Source organism: Felis catus, chromosome D1 (assembly GCF_018350175.1).
Source record: "Felis catus isolate Fca126 chromosome D1, F.catus_Fca126_mat1.0, whole genome shotgun sequence".
In the NCBI taxonomy this organism is placed as follows: domain Eukaryota; kingdom Metazoa; phylum Chordata; class Mammalia; order Carnivora; family Felidae; genus Felis; species Felis catus.
In genome coordinates, this window is record NC_058377.1 from 25,001,871 (window position 1) to 25,018,144 (window position 16,274).

At 40.5% G+C, this 16,274-nt stretch overlaps 1 long non-coding RNA gene across 1 annotated transcript; it reads right to left on the bottom strand.

Moving 5' to 3' along the window:
• Positions 1 to 13,050: 13,050 nt before the first annotated feature.
• On the bottom strand, positions 13,051 to 15,436 carry LOC123380264. Its single transcript, XR_006585793.1, has 2 exons — positions 15,282 to 15,436; positions 13,051 to 13,453 (listed from the first exon to the last, which is right to left on the bottom strand). It is a non-coding gene; the product is annotated as an uncharacterized LOC123380264 (long non-coding RNA).
• Between the last annotated feature and the right edge of the window lie 838 nt (positions 15,437 to 16,274).

Genomic DNA, 16,274 nt, shown 5'->3' on the forward strand with positions numbered 1-16,274 from the left:
CCCCTCCTTTATCTATGTGACTCTCTTTTTGGGCTCCATAGGCAAATCCATGGTTGGGAATCCCAGTTCAAGTTCAGAGTCTGAACAGGTCTTGGTAAGCACTGTTTCCACCACCCAATTCCTAGTCTGTGATTCCCCTCCATACCTTTTTGTATGTCCTTGTTCTTCTCCTCAACTCTTTCTGTTTGATGTCTGCGCCCATAATTGTGTAAAAACATTCTGGAATCTTCTTTCCCAAATGTCTTTGGATCAAATAAATAGAACAAAAAAGATTCAAGGGAAAAAAAGCAGACGTTTTTCACACTTTCATGATTTGCTATCTTGCCAACACCAGCTATTTGGGGCCAAGGTTAAAAAAAGGAAAGAATCACCAAGTAAACTTTTTGCTGCTTTCTTTTATCATACTGGAGAACACCATACCAGTAATTCCTTCTGAGTTGCTGTGACGTCTCTTTAAAATTACCTGGAAAAGATGTTGAAAATCAGGCCTATGCTATTGGAGGTACAGTATGAAATTGTGGGCAATTTGATACTGATTTTTAATTACAATGTTTGGAACCTCACAGAGTAGTAATATTTTAACCGTTATATAAGGTCCTTTGACTTTCTTATTTTCCTAAATTTAGCTTCAGAAATTATTAAAAGTTGTTTCTTTCTTTCACATGAGGTTCTGTTAAAAAGGTAGACTTCTGAGCACAACATGACTTGGCAATGTGTCCCCCTACTACTCACGACAGCTTCGTTCTTGGACAGCATTGTTGCTACTAGGTATCCCTTGCACTCCTTCTGGATGAGCCAGCACCAGCACCTTAGGCTTATAAAAGGTAAATTAACAAGGAAGGAAGGAAGGAAGGAAGGAAGGAAGGAAGGAAGGGAGGAAGGAAAGAAGGGAGGAATGGAGAAAGGGAGAAAGAGAAAGATCTTCATTCAGGCACTCTCCTACCCATTTCCTTCCTTCCTTCTTTCCCTCCCCGCTTCCTGCCTTCCTTTTTTCCTTCATTGTCAGTCGAGCATCAAGCATCTTCTTTCCTTCCCTTGCAGAAGATAAGAAAATAGATCTCAACCTTGGCAGAAAAGTTTTAGGTTATGACCCCCCGCTTTAGTACTGGATTGTTGCTCCTTCCCCTCTGGCCTGTTGACTTTGTCATGAGACAATATTTCATGTTTTTCTTTGAATTTGCCACACACTATCTTCTATTTGCTCCCGCAGAGCCATTCCTGCACACATGCTAACCTTCTCTGTGCTCCTCAAAGCTGACCCAAGTGTATGGCATCCAGAGCCTCCAGACTGCTGGTGGAGCTCTGCCCAGGCAGGAGGAGAGTGCAGTTGGGACAGTTATTTCCCTAATTTAATTTCTGGCAGGTTATATTCGGTTAGTTCCATCTTTCTAGAAAAGCTGAAGTTGCTGTCAGGAGGCTTTCTCTGTTCTCTTCTTTCTGGCTTCAGGTCATTGCTTCTTGAGCCTTCAGGAGTAGGGGTAATGGCCCCCCACTCTTACCAGCACCAGGATCCCTCCTTATTGCTTTTCCTAAATACTGCTCACATCCTTGCAAATTATCTCTTTATTCAACTTTCCTCAACTCAATTTTAGTGTGCTGTTTCCTTTTGGGATTTTAACTGTCAATCTTGAGTGATTATTAGGTTCTATCTATCTATTTGTCTATCTGTCTATCTATCTATTAAATATATGCATATACATATATACATATATGATGGCCTCACTCTGATAAAAAGAGTGAAAAAAAAGAGAATGTGAAAAAGCCTTAAGTATATTTAGGTTATGTCCATATATTGCCAGTTTCCTTTATAAACCAAAGGGTTTTATACATTGTTAAGAGGAATATCTAGATCCTTATTAGCTATTTGTTTTCTGTTGCCCTAATGTTCATATATAATAATAGGAACGTGTGGTTGGCTAGCCAATTAACAAATATTGATTGAAGTTTTAGATATGTGAACCCTGTCCTAAGAGTGTGGAACACAACAATAAGACAGGAGGAATCTCCACCTGCAAGGAGATTGCATTAGAGCGAAGATCATCAGGTAACATCTACGTAAATAAGCCAACAAATAAGATAGTTAAGGTGGTGATAAGTACCATGAAGAAGATAAAAGAGGGTAATTTTGACAGAGAGTGACTATAGCAGAAGAGGTTGTTGTATGGAGGGGCATGAGAGAAGTTCTCCATGAGGAGAAGACCTGTATGGAGACCCAACTGATAGGGAAAGCCTTCAATGTACAATGAACCCTAAACACAAATGGGTATGCTTAAAACATCAAAACTAAGGGCCATGGAGGGGGCAAAGTAAAACAAGAGGAGGAAGGGAAGAAGATTAGGCTGGGGACATTGTAAGGCCAGATAATGTTGGAATGAGTAGGCCATGGGAAGAAGTTTGGATTTTATTCAAAGTGTATTTGGAAGCCACCAGCTCCTTTTATGTAGAGGAATATGATGATCCAATTTATGCTGTAGAAAGATCACTCTGGCTGCTAAGTTTAGAAGGGGCTCTAGGTAAGAAAGCAAATGTGGAGGCTGCAAAACTACTTCAGAGGTTATTTGCAGTATTCTGCAAATCTGCAGTAAGAGATCATGGTGCCTTGGGAAAAAGTCATTATGGTGGAAATGGTGGGAGCTGGTTGGATTCAGAATATATTTTAAAGCTGTAGGTGATTGATGGATTGGATGATGGGATTGAGGGAAGGAGAAGAATCTACAGTGACTTCTACGTTTTTGTCCTAAGCAACTAAGTGAACACGATGGCATTTGCTTAAATAAGTAACATGTGGAGAAGTGAATGCTGGGCGTGTGGGTCAATCAGGAGTCCTGTTTATGCCACACTAAATTTCATACACCTTTTTGACATCATTAGATATTGAATAGAAAGTTGAATGTGCAGGGGACCACAGTCTTCTGTTTCTCAGATTTCTTGTCCTGTTTCAATCGAAGCATAGTATAAAAACAAGCATAAAGTATGATATAACTGGAAGCTTGAGCCTTAGCTAACTACCTTGTGGATCATTCCCCACCCCCACCCCAGCCCTGGTCAAAATGCCTAAGAAAATGCTCTGGATTAAATTATATGAAAAGTATGTGTGAATTTTACTTTTTGTGGAATTCAATCTGACACTGAATATGGGTGGTTTATAGAAGAATTAAGTCACTTGTTCATATGTTAGCATGATACATCTCTTCATTCTCCAGTGTCCACTACTAAACCTTAAATACATAGAAATAGACAATATGTCCAATATTTTAGTCTCTCTAAACTGGCCAGGAGCTCAAGATTAGAATCCATTCTTTTCCGGAAATTCCAGTCTTTTTATTACTAACTTGGTATTTGCCCTCAATACATCTTAAGCTAACAAATTTGAAAGAGTTTTTCAGAACTAATCAATTGAAACCTATTGAATTTTGAATTTAGAATATAGAATTTAGAATTTCTGGATGAACTTTACTCAGGAGCTCAGACTTCATGGGTCCTGTATCAGAAGGGACCTTTGAGGTCACCTAATTTGAAACGCTCATTATGCATGTTAGTAATCTGACACCATTAAAGCTAAATTGCCTGAGATTTCACAGTAGAAAGTAATAGCTGAGTCTAGAACCCAGGACTACCAATTCCTAGTCCAGTGTTATTATCATTACCCCTCAGGATTATTGATTCATTTGTTCATCATATATTTATGGAAACTCACTACATATTATACAGTTGGCTAGCTGCTTAAAGACCTAAATAAGTCAACATTGTCACTATCCTCGAGTCACTTAAACCTAGTAAGTAATTTATTTTTATTTTATTTTTTTAAACCTAGTAAGTAATTTAATAGTAGGTAGGAAATTTGTGATACAAGACACAGCAGATGTTATCATGAAATCATGAACAAAATTATGTAAAATCCCAGAGGAAACTGAGACTTACTTTGCCCCGGAGATTTGAAAATTCCTAAACAGAGTTTGAAAACTTTTATGTAAAATCTTGAATAATGAAGAAAATGTGTCCAGGCAAGAAAGTGAAGGAAAGATACTTCAGAAACGGGTAACTAGAGAAATTCAGAGTAAGTAGACCAGAGAATTTACTAGAGAAATTACTAGAAATTACTAGAGAAATTCATAGGAAGTAGACCAAAGTCTGAAGGGAGTGGATTGGCGAAGAATGAGGTTATGAAGGTGAATTTGGAACAGACCTTACAAGCATCGTAGATTCATCCAAGGAGTTTGGAGTCTATCCAGGAGGCCAGAAAGAGACGTGGGGCTTTGGGGCCCCTGGGTGGCTCAGTTGACTAAGCATCCGACTCTTGATTTTGGCTCAGGTCATGTTCTCACAGTCTGTGAGTTGGAGATCTATGTAGGGCTCTTTGCAGACAGTACAGACAGTCTGCTTGGGATTCTCTCTCTACTTCTCTTTATGCCCCTCCCCTGCTTGCATGCACATGCTCTCTCCCTCTCTCTCTCTCTCTCTCTCTCTGTCTCTCAAAATAAAATAAACTTAAAAACAAACAAAGAGGTATGGGGCTCTAAAGAAGGCAAATAACATGCTCAGATTTTTTTTTTTTTTTTTTTTTTTTAGTTTTCTTGCAGCAGAATTTGCATAGAAGAAAGCTACGGATGGGCCGTGGCTATTATATTCACAGAGATGTTTGTATCCTATTGAGTGATGTTATTGCCTTTTGGAAGTGTCCTTGTGCTTCCGCCACATGTACCTTCACAATTGTATTCAAAATCACTTAGTGAGGGCTTAGTGGTAACAAGGCACCAATGTCAGTAAAGACATGGTCTGGGACCTCTTAGGAATTTTCCATATTTATGGCACAGCACATTGTTATGCAGTAAAAGAGTGAAAGAGATTCAGAGTAAAGAGAGGAATTAGAATGACTTTTTGGAATAAATAAGATGTGGCCTGGAATGTGATGGATAGGTAGGACTTTCATAAGCGGAGGACCAAATGTCCTCCCCGTGTTGTCAACTGAAATGCAGACTCAGTGCAGAGACCAGAGTTTCTAACATTTGTGCACCATTTCCTTCTTGGAACTCAGAATAAACAAGTGCTCTACAATGTTACCAGTCCGCACTAAGTCTCTAACAAGCCAACATCTCTTGTTGAAAACTAAAGAAGGAAAAATTCAGCTGTTTTTGTTGGGTACATGATAGCAAGGCAAGTCATGTTTTCGTTGAATTGACTAGCTGTTGGGGCAGTGTAGAATGCCAGCCAAATGGTTGACTTGGAATTCTAAGGCCTTGGCATGCACTTACCCTAATTGCAGAGAATTTAGCCAGCTCTTTCCCTCAGGGTTTCCAACTAGAAGCCATTAGCATAAAACACAATCTCAGTGTCTCTGGCCGTTTTGAAGTTCCCTCCCACAGATTGGCCTAGATAGATTTATTATATTTTTAACCGAACTCTAATTTCAGTTAATGCCACAAGGCCAACCCAAACTGTAAGAATGAATGAATGAATGAATGAATGAATAAATAAATGAAAGGAAGTCTGCCCCCAACTATAAAGAATTCATTTCAGCCCACTCTGTACTGTAGGTCATTATTCCAGGGAAGCAGTCTTGAAAAGAACATACGATGCTTCTGCCATTGCTTTTTTTTTTGGTTTTACTTCTCTGAAAGACATTGTTGTCACCTGTTATATATGGCCATAAGCAAGCTCCCAACAACATAACTGGAAGGCCGAAGAAAGAAATTACCTGAGCCTTTCTGCAAAAGTCAGGAAGGTGATGAGAGATACCAGCAAAGCCAAAGCAGTTAGGAGTAGACAAGGACAAGGGGGCCTTCTCTTTCGGTTACGAATGCATCTGGCCTGTGTCCATGGCTAGATCATATATCTGACAATATCCTCCCTTTTAATGCTTTGCAGATCCAAGGTATATTATCATACCCTAAGCTTGAACTCTCCAGGGAAATTATGTCAAGCCATAACCAAGGAAGTCGGATTGTAAAATTCACAGGGGGAACCAGCTGTCTGGAATTCACCCTTAGGAAACAGGAGACCATGTACCAAAAGGGGGCACTGGGAGACTGTGGAATGATGCAGGATCCCTGCGATCTCTTCTCAAGTGTTTGTAAGAATTGTGCTCAGCGTTTAGCCCTAGGGGGGAAAAATAAGAGAGTAGAAGTCAGTTTTATTTTTAGAACTTATCTCTGTGCACTCAGGGTGGACCTACAATTCTCACAAACTAATCTTCCCGTTTATTATGCATACACAACACATTCCTGATGTGGGCAGGAAACAAACTAATTTTTGTAAAATCTCTGTGTCAAACATATTCATTATTTGGATGTGTTGACCTGTGTGACAGTGCTATTTTAGAAAAAAAAATGGATCAAATCAAGATGACTTATTCTTTAAACAAGGTAACTTTTCTACAAAGTACTGAGAAATGGTTTAGCAGGCAGTTAGAAATATTAATCTGGGTAATACAGACATAAAATTGAAAGAGTCATATAACTTCCACCTGGAATGTTTGAGACTGTGTCTTTTAAAAAAGTGAGATCCCATTGCTATGAGTTGCTTAAAATGCAAGTAGACATTCTTTGTCTACAGCGAAGCTCACAAACACATCTTAGAAGTTTTGCAGAGAACTGAAAAACATTGTTTTCTCTTGATTAAATTCCTTCCTTCCTTCCTTCCTTCCTTCCTCCCTTCTTCCCTTCCTCCCTGTCTCCTTCCCTCCCTCCATCCACTTTCCTTCCTTCCTCCCTTCCTCCTTTCCTCCCTTCCTCCCTCCTTCCCTTTCTCCTTCCCTCCCTCCGTCCACTTTGTTCCTTCCTTCCTTCCTTCCTTCCTTCCTTCCTTCCTTCCTTCCTTCCTTCCACATTTGTATATACTACAAAATGATCACCACCAAAATCTAGCTACCATCCATCACCATCCAGCTCAACTCCTTCATCCATTTTGCCCACAGGCCAACCTGTTTTCCACTCTGGAAACCATCAATCTGTTTTTGTATTGTTTTGTTTGTTCACTTGTTTGTTTGTTTTTTATATTTTACCCATGTGTGCAATCATATGGTATCTCACCTTCTCTGTCTGACTTACTTCACTTAGCATTATACCTTCTAGGTCCATCTATGTTGTCACAAAAGGCAAGATCTCATCCTTTTCTATGGCTGAGTAATAGTCCATTGTATATCTATGCCACATCCTCTTTAACCATTCACCCTTTGAAGGACATTTAGGTTGCTTCCATATCTTGGCTGTTGTAAATAATGCTACAATGAACATAAGAATAAATATATCTTTTAGAATAAGTGTTTTTGTATTCTTTAGATAAAAACCCAAAAGTGGAATAGCTGCGTCACATAATAGATCTATTTTTAATTTTTTGAGGAACCTCCATACAGTTTTCCATAGTGGCTGCACCAACTTGGATTCCTACCAACAGTGTACAAGGGTTCCTTTCTCCACATCCTTGCCAACACTAATTATTTCTTGTCTTTTTGATAATAGCCATTCTAGCAGGTGTGAAGTGATAGCCGATTGTGGTTTTGATTTGCATTTTCCCAATAATTAGTGGTATTGAACATCTTTTCATGAACCTATTGGCCATCTGTAGGTCTTCTTTGGAAAAATGTCTATTCAGATCTTCTGCCTATTTTTAAATCAGGCTGTGTGGGTTTTTTATTGTTTAGTTGTGTAAGTTTTTGATATATTTTGGGTATTAAACCCTTATCAGATATATGATTTGAAAATATTTTCTACCACTGGGTAGGTTGCCTTTTCATTTTGATGATTTCCTTCACTGTGCAGAAGCTTTTTAGCTTAATGTAGTCCCATGTGTTTATATATTTGTTTCTCTTGGCTTTGGAGTCAGATCCACAGACGCATAGCTAAGACTGATGTCCACCAGCATACTGCCTGTATTTTCTAATAGGAATTTTATAGTTTCAGGTCTTATATTCAAATTTTTAATCCATTTTGAGTTAAGTTTTGTGTGTGATGTAAGATAGTGGTCTAACTTCATTCTTTTGCGTGGCTGTTGTTTTTCCAACACCATTTTTTTAAGTTTATTTATTTTGAGAGAGACAGAGAGAGCAAGTAGGGGTGGGGCAGAGAGAGAGAGGGGGACAGAGGATCCGAAGTAGGCTCTGCACTGACAGCAGAGAGCCCAATGCGGGCCTCAAACTCATGAACTGTGAGACCATGACCTGAGCCAAAGTCAGATGCTCAACCGGCTGAGTGACCCAGGCACCCCTCCAACATCATTTATTGAAGAAACCTTCCTTTCTTCATTTTATGTTCTTGGCTTCTTTTTTATAAATCAATTGTTCATGTATGTTGAATTTATTTTCTTATTTCTAGCCAGGGGTTTTATGGAATAAATGTCAAATCCCTGTTCTCATGTATGGCAAAGAAGATCATAGTTCCCATGAAACATTATTTCCTCAGCATCAAATACATACTTAATATTGTGCCTGTAAGAAAGGCAGACAAGAAAAGTAGAACCCAAATTCATTTTCCTTGAGTCAGTTCCAAAAGAGTACACCAAAGGACTCCATGATACCTTTTTAACTTTTATCTTGGTAGAATCTGAACTATTTCCTGGTCCCTTTAAATCCCCATAGTTAGTTTTTCTGGCTGAAGTTGATGAAAGTATATGGTCTCAGAACTTGAAGGGACTTGAGAAGTAGCTAACATTTCACTGATATATTGTGTATATAGTGTAGGTATAAAGTGCTATGTGCTTTATATGCATTCTCTATTTAATCTTTATAGCAACTCATCAGGCTCGTCCCCATTTTATAAATAGAGAAAAGGAGGCTTGGAAAAATTCAGCGATTTACCCAAAGTTAACAAAAGTCAAAGTTGTGAGTTTTACTCCAAATCTGAATGATTCTCAAACCTGTGCTATGCTATACCCATTTTCGAGACCTGAGAAACGATCATGAAATCAACACCAAACACTGAATAAACATGTTCTTCCAAATACTCATCACCTCTCTGACATGCCCACCACATGCTCACTCAGTCTTCCAAACACAAGGGACTCAACTCCCCACCGGGACAATTTATTTAATCTTTGAACAGTTTCCACTATTATAAAACTCAGAGAGTCAATTTTCTGAGAAAGGTAAAAATCTTGAAATAGGAGTCCAGACACATCAGGAGCTCCAGCTCCCACCATCATCCACCCACGTTCACTTGAATGTGTTAGCTCATCCAGGTGAATGAAGCTTTGAACTTGCAACAGATAGCAGTGTGGAAGATATTCCTTCCTGAACTCTCTGGCGTTCTGCTAGAAATCCTGCAGGGGGTGGTGATCCTTGGGGTGTGGACCGAGTTGGAAGAACAGTATGCAATAGACTGTGTACAAAGTAGGTGTCCCTCAGTTGCTTTGCAAATACCTGGTTTTTCACAGGTGGTGACGGGGTCACAAAACCAAAAGTGTCTCAAGACTAGGAATATAATCCTAGCAATCTCCTAGGGAGACTTCAGACCTTCCCATTGCCAGATATCTATGATAAAATGCAGTATATTGTACACTTACAACATTCTCTTCTTTTCTCCCCTCTTCTTTTCTTTCATCTTTGTGTGCCTTCAAAATCGGGAATATCAGATTGTATCCCATATAGGGTTGCCAAATAAACCACAGGGTGACCATTTAAATTTGAATTGCTGATAGATAACAAAGGCTGTCCCATTCTTACACAGAAGGATTATGTGCTACCTATCAGCAATTCGAATTTAACTCCTTATTCTGTATTTTTATTTCCTAAACCTAGGGACCTTGACCTACACAACAGCGAACTCATATTTGTCCGCGGTATAAATGAGCACAAGATTGCATCTAAGTGAGTTTTGAAAATAAAAAGCTGCATTAAACTACTTTTGAGTCAAGCAAATCAAACTATATTCATAACACCTTTTAAAAGCTTTCTATAATGCAAAGGATACCTTAGTAAGTAACCAAACTACATTGCCCTCGGATTTACACGGATTCAGGTTTCCAACCCTCAAATCTGTCTGAGTGAAGCTCTCCCAGATTGCATTCAGTTAGTGACGAGAGTGGCCTCACTGGTGACGCTGGCGAATGCCTTTACTTCAGTCTCTAATATTTGTTTCCCAGAAGAAAGCTTTGCCACTGATTTTAAGTGGGTGGTTTATCCTTCATCCAGCATCAGTGGGTGCTGTCTCACTCTTAACTCGTTCTGCTCTGTGTGACCAAGGAGGTTCCACAGAGCCTAAAGGTGTGGACTTTGGACATGACTTAGCAGCTGGTGAAAAGGAGAGTGTTTTGGGAAGATCCCTGGTCCGAAATCAGGAGCTGCCAAAAGTAAAACTATTTTTCCTTCCTTCAGAATTTTCAACTTTAGGGGCACCTGGGTGGCTCAGTTGGTTAAGCATCTGACTTTGGCTTGGGCCATGATTTCACAGTTCGTGAGTTCGAGCCCTGCCCTAAGCTGTCAGCATAGAGCCTGGAGCCTGCTTTGGATTCTGTGTCTCCCTCTCTTTCCCTGCCCCTCCCCGCCCTCACAAATAAACATTAAAATTTTTTAAAAAAAATTTTCACTCTCTAAGAAAATAATAACTTTCAACTTTAGCAAATAAAAATACAGGGCTCCCAGTCAAACCTGAATTTCAGATAAACAACAAATAATGTCGCAGTGTAAATATGTCTCCAGGATTGCGTGGGGCACGTTTATACTTAAACATTCTCCCTTGTTCATCTGAAACTGAAATTTCAGTGGCACTCCGGATTTTTTGTGGCAACCCTACGTGGAAACACCGTGAGATGCCTGCACTCGTCAACAGCGAAATGCAGTAAGTCTCGAAGGACTGAAACAAAACAAACAAAACAAAACAACAAAGCACAAACAATAACAGCATAGAAACTTTGTAAGGACACTAAGAACAGTTTCCAAATGCTCTTTCCAGGCTGGGCTCAATACCACAAGCATTGTCCTAATACACCAAATGTATTAGTAAACTGCCTGACACAATTCTATAATACATTTTTCGGTTCTATCCTTTTTGATCACATTTTCAGGGGACAACAATTTTGTAGTATCATTTTCTATACAGAGACTAGAAAGAAACCCCAGTCTTTCCTCCAGCATGAGGAATTGACTTTGAAAAAAAAAATTGGTAGCTGAGGCTGCTGTCCAATTTGGAGAAACATCTATCAGATTTTTTTTTCATATTTTACCTCTAAGATTCCAAGGAATTTTAATATTTCTTATGGAGTGACTAGTTATACATAGCCTTTTAAGTGTATTTATTTTGAGAGAGAGAGAGTTGCACACGAGTTGGTCAGGGCAGAGAGAGAGGGAGAGAGAGAAGGAGAAATAGAGAGAGAATCCTAAGCAGGCTCCTCACTGTCAGCGGAGAGCCTAGTGCGGGGCTCAAACCCACCAACCATGAGATTATGACCTGAGCCCAAATCAAGAGTCAGACGCTTAACCAACTAAGCCACCCAGGTGCCCCCATAATCTTTGAATGGAGACGCTCATTAACAAGTACCTACACGCCTGTTTCTCATGACAGGTACCGTAGGGACCGGTCATGCGAGAAAACCTGTAGCCCAGAGCTGCTGTGTGTGACCTGATGCTGGTGAGCTGGGAGAGGAGCAACACAAGTTGTCCAAGAAGTCACTCACATACCAAGACTGCTCACTGTGTTTTAACAACACTTGGAGTCAGTGTGAGATGTCTAAATGTATCCCACTAAACCCTACTCAAATCCCCCGAGCCAGAATTCCAAAACGTCCAGGACCACTCCTGCACCAAAGGCCAGGAGGAGAAAGGTAATGCGGTTGAAGTCAAAGCAGAAGGAGACCAGTACAATACCTTACAATTAAAATGTCTCACTTTTCGGGCACCTGGGTAGCCCAGTGGGTTGAGCATCGGACTTTGGCTCAGGTCATGATCTCCCGGTTCGTAGGCTGACAGCTCAGAGCCTGGAGCCTGCTTAGGATTCTGTGTCTCCTGCTCTCTCTCTGCCCTTCCCCCATTCTCACTTTCTCTCTCAAAACTAAACGTTAAAAAAAATTTTACTGTCTTACTTTTTTGCACATTGTACGAAAATATATAACATCGTGAACACGTTCACAGAGTTTGTCCCAGAACCTACACGTACGAGTGAAGGGCCCTGACACTGAGCTTCATGAAGTACATTGAATCCACTTCCATCTGACCTTCAGCAGTGAATAGGATCCATAGCACTCACTTGGCACCCTTGCTCCCATCCTCTGACCACTATAAAAACATACGTGACATCTTCGCATGAGATTGTAGGCTCTTGTGAGGGAAACCATCACGAGAGCTTCTACCTTATTTTTCTTTCTGTACTTGGTTTAGAGTCAATCATTTTAAAAATGCATGGAGATATGTACATGCAATAAAACCTTGGATTGTGGGTAACTTGTTCTGCGAGTGTTCCGCAAGACGAGAAAGCGTTTCTAATAGATTTTAACTTGATAAACGAGCGATGTATTGCAATACGAGTAGTCTGTAATGCCAAATGTCACGTGATCACAGCTGAGTCGATGGTTCTTGACATTCGATTTGGATTACATGCTTTGGATTACAAGCATGTTTCCAGAATGAATTACGCTTGCAAACCAAGGTTTTACTGTATATGAGATATGCGTATAATAATAAACGTAATAAACATGTACATATTCATGTATTAAGGTATATGGGCCAAATGCCCCCTTTTACATATGTCTTCATCTCAAAAATCAGTATGACGGTCAGCTTCTCATAAAAATATATACTTGGAGAGAAAACATCTGACTTGAAGTCCCCACTGTATCATGTAATGGCTGTGCATTTAAGCTCTCTGACTCAGTTTCCTGATCTGGAAATGGAGTTCATGGAGGTTCTAACAGTCTCCCCACATTCATCCTAGGATAACATGAAGAGTTTTGCAAATCGAGCGCTCCTACGCGTGTAAACAATTATGCTACATTTATTTTTCAGGCCTGGATTTCTCTGCTCAGAGAAAAAAAATGAGCTCTTTGACACTTCCTGGCACTATTAGTGAACCGAAAATATGTTCTTTTTGTGTCCCATCTTTTCAAGACAATGAAGGGAAAAGGGAACAGGGTTGTGTAGCTCTTTATTGGAATTATCAGGGATCATTATGGTAGAAACTAAAACCAAGAGTTAACTGAAGGGAGTGGTCCCCCGACTGAGTGATCAGCAGAATCACCGTGAACTTTATAGGACACGAATTCCAGACTTTACAGAACACACCAGCCATGTGCTTGCTGGATTAGAATAGTGATGGGTATAGATGTCGTTCTTATGATCAGCCAGGCTTGAGAATGGCTGGTCTAGATGGAGGATAAATATGGACCGTCCTGGTAGGTGTTCAAGTCTCAGCCGGTAGATGCATGCAGTAGTTATTCCTCCAGCATGTTCTGCATGCCTTCTTCTCCTAGCAAGCTTTCTTCTCCCCAGCTCCATCACTGCTCAGGGCCTTCGTTCCTACCATGCTATCTTCTGACCAGCCAGAGGAGTTAGGAAAATGAAAAAATTAAAAAAAAAAAAAAAAAAAAAAAGCTTAATCAGCAAAGTCTCCATTCTCCCACCCACTTAGCCCTCCTGTGTTCTCTTCAGTACTTAGCAAGCTGGTGCCCCCCCCACCCCCACAACATCTCAGCTGTCAAATCTGGCATTGAGTTTAGGTCTTTGAAAACATGCCATGTAACCACCAAAACTGGTCTTTTACAGGTCACTAATGACTTCCATGTTCCTGAACCCCATAGGCATTTTCGGTTCTCATGGTTTCTACTAATTCAGCTGCATTCAGCAAAGCCAGTAACCCATACATTTCTTCTTCTGAGGCTCCTGGGATATCATGTTCTCGTGGTTTATCTCTCATCTCTCCAGATACACTCCTCCTTCTTCCTTCTGGGGTATTCCTCCAATTTGGCCTCTAAAGTTGGAATTTGGCAAGCCTCAGTCTTGAGCCTTCTTTTCCTCCTGGTCTACTCTTGTCCTCAGAATGATTTATTCCACCCTCTTGTTTTAAATTCCATCTCTATGATAAGGATTCGGAATTAATATCTCCCACTCTGCCCTTTCCCAGCTCAGTAAATGTCATCCACACACAGTTGCTCAAGAGAGAAAGCAGGACAGTCTTCTTTGATTTTCTCTCCCTCTCCATGTTCAATCTCCCATCACATCTTACTGATTTTGCCTCCTGGATATCTCTCTAAACCATGCAACTCCCTCCATTGCCACCACCTTCGCCCATGCCCAAGCTGCAGACCTTAGTCAACCTGGTTTCCAACCTCATTCTTTTCTTCCTCTCCTTACACTCCCAATCTTGTCTCCACTCTCCGTGGAGCAGACAGAAAAAATGTTTAAAATTTTAAATCATATTATACCTTCTATTTAAAGGCTTAATTTTATGGGGTTTTTTGATACTTAAAAATATAAATCTTTTTCCAGCTTTATTGATGCTTAATTGCTCAATAAAATTGTAAGGTGTTTAAGACATCCGTAGGAGTGATTCGATATTTTGTGAAAAGATTCTTCCTACATCCATCGCCTCACATACTCATATACAGAAGAACATTTAAGTTCTGTTCTCTTAGCAAATTCCAATTACGCAACGCAGTGTTATCAACTAGTCACCACGTTATACATTGGATCCTCAGACTTCATTCATCTTATAGCCAACAGCATGTATCATTCTATCAATCTCTCCCTATTCCCTCTGGCAAGCACTTTTCTACTGTTTCTGAGTTTCCTTTTTTTTTTTTATGTTAGATTCTGCATATATAATTCTTTAATTTTTCTTTTTAATTTTCTTTTTATTTTTAAGAGGGAAAGCACAGGCAGGGGAGAGGCAGAAAGAAAGGGAGACAGAGAATTCACAGCAGGCTCTGCGTTGTCAGCCCAAAGCCCAACACGGGGCTCAAACCCACAAATCGTGAGATCATGACACGAGCAGAAGTCGGACACTCAACCAACTGAGCCACCCAGGTGCCCCTCAAGTATACAATTCTTAAAAGAGGGGTGCCTGGATGGCTTAGTCGGTTGAGAGTCCAACTCTTGATTTGGGGACTCAGGTCGTAATCCCAGGGTCCTGGCCTCCAGACCCACATGGGCCTCTGCGCTGAGCATGAAGCCTGCTGAAGATTCTCTCTCTCTCTCCCTCTCCCCCTCTCCCCCTCTCCCCTGCTCACACTCTCTAAAAATAAATAAATAAATAAATAAATAAATAAATAAACAAATAAACAAATAAATAAATAAATAAATAAAATTCTTAAACCTTAAAGCCAAATGTTGTCTGTTTCCTTCGTAACATTTCTCGACTTACCTATACTACGTTCCACATCTCGCTACTCCGTAGCCGTACCAGCCTTCCTACGCTTCCCGGAATTCACCAAGATATTTAAGCTGCTGTTCCCTCTGCCTGGAACTCCTTTCCTCCCTCTGGAGCTAATCTTCAGGCAATTCTTCAGTCTCCGATTTAGCAGCTCTTACACAGAGAAGACTCCGGTGACTCAGAACACCGTACTTCCCTCTTAACACGTATCACTTCCCCATTCACCTTCTCGTTCATGTGTTTATTTTGGATGTGTTTCCTCCACCTGACTTTGGGCCCCAGAAAAGCATACAAGGTATCTGTGTGTTTACCACTGGATAATGGAAGAAAACTGACATCCCCTAAGCATTCGATGAATATTTGTTATGTGAATGAACTAATGTGTGATTGAGTGCAAGAGAAAAGAACATTCCACGTGGGGTTTTTTGAACCCTTTCTCACAGTATTGTGTGCTTGGCTTGCGTTTTGAGACTGTGCTGTGTTTTCTTTCCATCTGGGGTAGTTCTCCCAGGCCCAATTATACCTGAGCTCCTCCCCCCCCCCCAGCTTCTTTTGAAGCTCTGGCTGAGTCACTAGGTTTCCCTGAATGTTAACCAAGCCATCTGGAAAATAGGGCATGAAACCGTACATCCCTGACTAGTAGCAGATGCGGCCAGTGAGCTGAACTGCAATTCCTCTTCAGTAACTAATTGCACACACGGTACAATATGGAGAAAAGCATTATAAATCAATTAGGCCATTACAGCAACACTGTGCTCTGTAAATAGAGAAGTAGGCCTTGTGTTGGGAGGTGGGGGACAGGAACACCTGATTCTCCTTGCAGTGGCCTTGAGTAATTACTGACATCTTTACCCTTCGTTTGTGTCACCACTCGTCCAGGTTTCCAGGAAGATCGCTTTACCGATAGTCATGTCAAGGTTTTAATTTCCTGGTGCTGGAGGGGGCTGGTGGTTAAAAAGTCTTACTGACATAAAACAATCCTGT